Raw genomic sequence first — 7496 nt, 5'->3', positions numbered from 1 at the left:
ATGTACCTTTGATAAACATCAAACTGACATATCGTTTTTACATGTCTTTTCATCTATGGCTTACCGATATGGATCTGTGCTGATGTGGGTTTCTAAAACACTTCTCACTGCATATATAATATATTCTAAATCTACTCTAAGCACTATAGAATGGATGCAGGGTTACGCCTCACCACAGCAGCATCAGATGGCAATTCTCCTTTTACAGTGCTTTGCTATGTATGCCTTTTTGTCTACTCCACCTCGCCGTAGCATCCCACCATGCATGAGTTAACACGGCGCCGCTCAGATAATACACCCTGACTCTCACAGGTTTGTGTACTCTTGTTAATTACCAAGCATACTTATATGCCGCTCTGTTGTATACCTCTGCACTTGCCCTGAGGAAGCCGCTCAGGCGGCGACACGCGTTGGCCTGCTAACCCTGGGTATACTGCCGCTCTATATTCATGCTTGACTCCCCACTACTGGTCTGGTCTCTCCTGACTATCAGATTGCATGCACTTATCGGTTTACCTGGCATTTTACCTGTGCATTAGACTTCAGCTGCAGCATGCACTATTAACAAACCCCCTGGGAGGTTCTGTATTGTTTATGGATATGTGCTCAAACGTCCATGGTTTATGTACATGCTCAGGATATTTAAGATCAGGAATTTCCTTTTATGTCCTGTGATTGTCCTTCTATATAATCGTTATATCCAATGCATCTGTAGGTAACCCTTTCCCTCTCTATGACTGTATATCTTATAGGGATATGTTACAGACGTTCACCTAAGAGACGTTGTTGCTGCTTGTGTGGGTCCAGATCAAACATTGGGTACATTTCAGCATTTCTATTTGGCATCATTTACAGCATCTGGGTTATTTATTTCTTACTTATGTATTTATCTTTACCATCTCCTATGTAATGCTGTTATTTTTATTACTTGCCCAGGGTGAACCGACCTCACCTCTTGTTTGCATGTTCACCTTGTATTTCTGGTTTTAAATGGTTTTAAATATTGATATACAATAAAGGCAAATTATATATTTTTTACTATCGGTGTGCATTTGATTCATGTGCGGTTGCCTTCTTCTCCTTTTTCTGTTTATGTTGGAGGGCATAGTTTATTAATAAAGTTCTTATAAGGAATAAATATTAAAATATCCATATTGAATTTACATAAGTGCTGATATGGAAGGATGTATATATATTCTTTTGGAAGCTTCTAGAGATTACACCATGTGACATGCGTCCAGCAGTAATTTCCCTATATGGACTGGACAGTTGTCATATAACACACGATGGAGGGGGCTACGGAGGCTCCTGCACGTCGTCAGAAGGCTTCTAGGCTGCCAGATGAACACATGCTGAGAGGCTACGGTATATCACCCCTGCCTTGCCATTCAGAATCCAAGGAGAGATGGATGAAGATTTTCTATTGATCAGTATGGACTAAATTAACTCTTTGCGTAAGCTAATGAAGTATATTATTTTTCCTTTCTGTAACTGAACCCTGGCAACCATTTTTAAATAGATAAAATACATTTATTTTTTACATTTTTGAAGTCCTTTCTTTCATGCGCTTTTACGTGTTTGAAGAAAAATATATTTAAGAGTATATTTTTTAACAGCCCACCATCAGGCTTCCTCACGGTCTGGACGAAGGGGACTTTCTCTAGTGGAGACGCGCTGTCTGTGCCCACCATCAGGCTTCCTCCTCACTAGTTACCAGTACTGAGCACCCGAGCATGGTAGTGCCCGCTCATCACTAGTTACCAGTACAGAGCCTCCGAGCATGGTAGTGCCCGCTCATCACTAGTTACCAGTACTGAGCACCTGAGCATGGTAGTGCCCGCTCATCACTAGGTACCAGTACTGAGCACCCAAGCATGGTAGTGCCCGCTCATCACTAGTTACCAGTACTGAGCACCCGAGCATGGTAGTGCCCGCTCATCACTAGTTACCAGTACTGAGCACCCGAGCATGGTAGTGCCCGCTCATCACTAGTTACCAGTACTGAGCACCCGAGCATGGTAGTGCCCGCTCATCACTAGTTACCAGTACTGAGCACCCGAGCATGGTAGTGCCCGCTCATCATTAGTTACCAGTACTGAGCATCCGAGCATGGTAGTGCCCGCTCATCACTAGTTACCAGTACTGAGCACCCGAGCATGGTAGTGCCCGCTCATCACTAGTTACCAGTACTGAGCACCCGAGCATGGTAGTGCCCGCTCATCATTAGTTACCAGTACAGAGAACCCGAGCATGGTAGTGCCCACTCATCACTAGTTACCAGTACAGAGAACCCGAGCATGGTAGTGCCCGCTCATCACTAGTTACCAGTACAGAGCCTCCGAGCATGGTAGTGCCCGCTCATCACTAGTTACCAGTACTGAGCACCCGAGCATGGTAGTGCCCGCTCATCACTTATTACCAGTACTGAGCACCCGAGCATGGTAGTGCCCGCTCATCACTAGTTACCAGTACAGAGCACCCGTGCATGGTAGTGCCCGCTCATCACTAGTTACCAGTACTGTGCACCCGAGCATGGTAGTGCCCGCTCATCACTAGTTACCAGTACTGAGCACCCGAGCATGGTAGTGCCCGCTCATCATTAGTTACCAGTACTGAGCATCCGAGCATGGTAGTGCCCGCTCATCACTAGTTACCAGTACTGAGCACCCGAGCATGGTAGTGCCCGCTCATCACTAGTTACCAGTACTGAGCACCCGAGCATGGTAGTGCCCGCTCATCACTAGTTACCAGTACTGAGCACCCGAGCATGGTAGTGCCCGCTCATCACTAGTTACCAGTACTGAGCACCCGAGCATGGTAGTGCCCGCTCATCATTAGTTACCAGTACTGAGCATCCGAGCATGGTAGTGCCCGCTCATCACTAGTTACCAGTACTGAGCACCCGAGCATGGTAGTGCCCGCTCATCACTAGTTACCAGTACTGAGCACCCGAGCATGGTAGTGCCCGCTCATCATTAGTTACCAGTACAGAGAACCCGAGCATGGTAGTGCCCACTCATCACTAGTTACCAGTACAGAGAACCCGAGCATGGTAGTGCCCGCTCATCACTAGTTACCAGTACAGAGCCTCCGAGCATGGTAGTGCCCGCTCATCACTAGTTACCAGTACAGAGCCTCCGAGCATGGTAGTGCCCACTCATCACTAGTTACCAGTACTGAGCACCCGAGCATGGTAGTGCCCGCTCATCACTAGTTACCAGTACTGAGCACCCGAGCATGGTAGTGCCCGCTCATCACTAGTTACCAGTACTGAGCACCCGAGCATGGTAGTGCCCGCTCATCACTAGTTACCAGTACTGAACACCCGAGCATGGTAGTGCCCACTCATCACTAATTACCAGTACAGAGCACCCGAGCATGGTAGTGCCCGCTCATCACTAGTTACCAGTACTGAGCAACCGAGCATGGTAGTGTCCACTCATCACTAGTTACCAGTACTGAGCACCCGAGCATGGTAGTGCTCGCTCATCACTAGTTACCAGTACAGAGCACCCGAGCATGGTAGTTCCCGCTCATCACTAGTTACCAGTACTGAGCACCCGAGCATGGTAGTGCCCGCTCATCATTAGTTACCAGTACTGAGCACCCGAGCATGGTAGTGCCCGCTCATCACTAGTTACCAGTACTGAGCACCCGAGCATGGTAGTGCCCGCTCATCACTAGTTACCAGTACAGAGAACCCGAGCATGGTAGTGCCCGCTCATCACTAGTTACCAGTACTGAGCACCCGAGCATGGTAGTGCCCGCTCATCACTAGTTACCAGTACTGAGCACCCGAGCATAGTAGTGCCCGCTCATCACTAGTTACCAGTACTGAGCACCCAAGCATGGTAGTGTCCACTCATCACTAGATACCAGTACTGAGCTCCCGAGCATGCTAGTGCCCGCTCATCACTAGTTACCAGTACTGAGCACCCGAGCATGGTAGTGCCCGCTCATCACTAGTTACCAGTACTGAGCACCCGAGCATGGTAGTGCCCGCTCATCACTAGTTACCAGTACTGAGCACCCGAGCATGGTAGTGCCCGCTCATCACTAGTTACCAGTACTGAGCACCCGAGCATGGTAGTGTCCACTCATCACTAGATACCAGTACTGAGCTCCCGAGCATGCTAGTGCCCGCTCATCACTAGTTACCAGTACTGAGCACCCGAGCATGGTAGTGCCCGCTCATCACTAGTTACCAGTACTGAGCACCCGAGCATGGTAGTGCCCGCTCATCACTAGTTACCAGTACTGAGCACCCGAGCATGGTAGTGCCCGCTCATCACTAGTTACCAGTACAGAGCCTCCGAGCATGGTAGTGCCCGCTCATCACTAGTTACCAGTACTGAGCACCCGAGCATGGTAGTGCCCGCTCATCACTTATTACCAGTACTGAGCACCCGAGCATGGTAGTGCCCGCTCATCACTAGTTACCAGTACAGAGCACCCGTGCATGGTAGTGCCCGCTCATCACTAGTTACCAGTACTGTGCACCCGAGCATGGTAGTGCCCGCTCATCACTAGTTACCAGTACTGAGCACCCGAGCATGGTAGTGCCCGCTCATCATTAGTTACCAGTACTGAGCATCCGAGCATGGTAGTGCCCGCTCATCACTAGTTACCAGTACTGAGCACCCGAGCATGGTAGTGCCCGCTCATCACTAGTTACCAGTACTGAGCACCCGAGCATGGTAGTGCCCGCTCATCATTAGTTACCAGTACAGAGAACCCGAGCATGGTAGTGCCCACTCATCACTAGTTACCAGTACTGAGCACCCGAGCATGGTAGTGCCCGCTCATCACTAGTTACCAGTACTGAGCACCCGAGCATGGTAGTGCCCGCTCATCACTAGTTACCAGTACAGAGCCTCCGAGCATGGTAGTGCCCGCTCATCACTAGTTACCAGTACTGAGCACCCGAGCATGGTAGTGCCCGCTCATCACTAGTTACCAGTACTGAGCACCCGAGCATGGTAGTGCCCACTCATCACTAGTTACCAGTACAGAGCCTCCGAGCATGGTAGTGCCCACTCATCACTAGTTACCAGTACTGAGCACCCGAGCATGGTAGTGCCCGCTCATCACTAGTTACCAGTACTGAGCACCCGAGCATGGTAGTGCCCGCTCATCACTAGTTACCAGTACTGAGCACCCGAGCATGGTAGTGCCCGCTCATCACTAGTTACCAGTACTGAACACCCGAGCATGGTAGTGCCCACTCATCACTAATTACCAGTACAGAGCACCCGAGCATGGTAGTGCCCGCTCATCACTAGTTACCAGTACTGAGCACCCGAGCATGGTAGTGTCCACTCATCACTAGTTACCAGTACTGAGCACCCGAGCATGGTAGTGCTCGCTCATCACTAGTTACCAGTACAGAGCACCCGAGCATGGTAGTGCCCGCTCATCACTAGTTACCAGTACTGAGCACCCGAGCATGGTAGTGCCCGCTCATCATTAGTTACCAGTACTGAGCACCCGAGCATGGTAGTGCCCGCTCATCACTAGTTACCAGTACTGAGCACCCGAGCATGGTAGTGCCCGCTCATCACTAGTTACCAGTACAGAGAACCCGAGCATGGTAGTGCCCGCTCATCACTAGTTACCAGTACTGAGCACCCGAGCATGGTAGTGCCCGCTCATCACTAGTTACCAGTACTGAGCACCCGAGCATAGTAGTGCCCGCTCATCACTAGTTACCAGTACAGAGCACCCGAGCATGGTAGTGCCCGCTCATCACTAGTTACCAGTACTGAGCACCCGAGCATGGTAGTGTCCACTCATCACTAGATACCAGTACTGAGCTCCCGAGCATGCTAGTGCCCGCTCATCACTAGTTACCAGTACTGAGCACCCGAGCATGGTAGTGCCCGCTCATCACTAGTTACCAGTACTGAGCACCCGAGCATGGTAGTGCCCGCTCATCACTAGTTACCAGTACTGTGCACCCGAGCATGGTAGTGCCCGCTCATCACTAGTTACCAGTACTGTGCACCCGAGCATGGTAGTGTCCGCTCATCACTAGTTACCAGTACTGAGCACCCGAGCATGGTAGTGCCCGCTCATCACTAGTTACCAGTACTGAGCACCCGAGCATGGTAGTGCCCGCTCATCACTAGTTACCAGTACTGAGCACCCGAGCATGGTAGTGCTCGCTCATCACTAGTTACCAGTACTGAGCACCCGAGCATGGTAGTGCCCGCTCATCACTAGTTACCAGTACTGAGCACCCGAGCATGGTAGTGCTCGCTCATCACTAGTTACCAGTACTGAGCACCCGAGCATGGTAGTGCCCGCTCATCACTAGTTACCAGTACTGAACACCTGAGCATGGTAGTAACCGCTCATCACTAGTTACCAGTACTGAGCACCTGAGCATGGTAGTGCCCGCTCATCACTAGTTACCAGTACTGAGCACCCGAGCATGGTAGTGCCCGCTCATCACTAGTTACCAGTACTGAGCACCTGAGCATGGTAGTGCCCGCTCATCACTAGTTACCAGTACTGAGCACTCGAGCATGGTAGTGCCCGCTCATCACTAGTTACCAGTACTGAGCACCCGAGCATGGTAGTGTCCGATCATCACTAGTTACCAGTACTGAGCACCTGAGCATGGTAGTGCCCGCTCATCACTAGTTACCAGTCCTGAGCACCTGAGCATGGTAGAGCCCGCTCATCACTAGTTACCAGTACAGAGCCTCCGAGCATGGTAGTGCCCACTCATCACTTATTACCAGTACTGAGCACCTGAGCATGGTAGTGCCCGCTCATCACTAGTTACCAGTACTGAGCTCCCGAGCATGGTAGTGCCCGCTCATCACTAGTTACTAGTACTGAGCACCCGAGCATGGTAGTGCCCGCTCATCACTAGTTACCAGTACAGAGCACCCGAGCATGGTAGTGCCCGCTCATCACTAGTTACCAGTACAGAGAACCCGAGCATGGTAGTGCCCACTCATCACTAGTTACCAGTACTGAGCACCCGAGCATGGTAGTGCCCGCTCATCACTAGTTACCAGTACAGAGCCTCCGAGCATGGTAGTGCCCACTCATGACTTATTACCAGTACTGAGCACCTGAGCATGGTAGTGCCCGCTCATCACTAGTTACCAGTACTGAGCACCCGAGCATGGTAGTGCCCGCTCATCACTAGTTACTAGTACTGAGCACCTGAGCATGGTAGTGCCCGCTCATCACTAGTTACCAGTACTGAGCACCCGAGCATGGTAGTGCCCGCTCATCACTAGTTACTAGTACTGAGCACCTGAGCATGGTAGTGCCCGCTCATCACTAGTTACCAGTACTGAGCACCCGAGCATGGTAGTGCTCGCTCATCACTAGTTACCAGTACTGAGCTCCCGAGCATGGTAGTGTCTGCTCATCACTAGTTACCAGTACAGAGCACCCGAGCATGGTAGTGCCCGCTCATCACTAGTTACCAGTACTGAGCACCCGAGCATGGTAGTGCTCGCTCATCACTAGTTACC

General features: G+C 50.8%; 1 long non-coding RNA gene across 1 annotated transcript; it reads left to right on the top strand.

The window, feature by feature from the left end:
* Window positions 1-252: 252 nt before the first annotated feature.
* On the top strand, window positions 253-1542 carry LOC142290786 (uncharacterized). Its single transcript, XR_012750382.1, has 2 exons — window positions 253-312; window positions 753-1542. It is a non-coding gene; the product is annotated as an uncharacterized LOC142290786 (long non-coding RNA).
* Window positions 1543-7496: the final 5954 nt, after the last annotated feature.

Source organism: Anomaloglossus baeobatrachus, chromosome 2, assembly GCF_048569485.1.
Source record: "Anomaloglossus baeobatrachus isolate aAnoBae1 chromosome 2, aAnoBae1.hap1, whole genome shotgun sequence".
Taxonomy (NCBI): Eukaryota; Metazoa; Chordata; class Amphibia; order Anura; family Aromobatidae; genus Anomaloglossus; species Anomaloglossus baeobatrachus.
The sequence above is the reverse complement of the archived record's forward strand: the minus strand, read 5'-3'. Positions and strand labels throughout refer to the sequence as shown.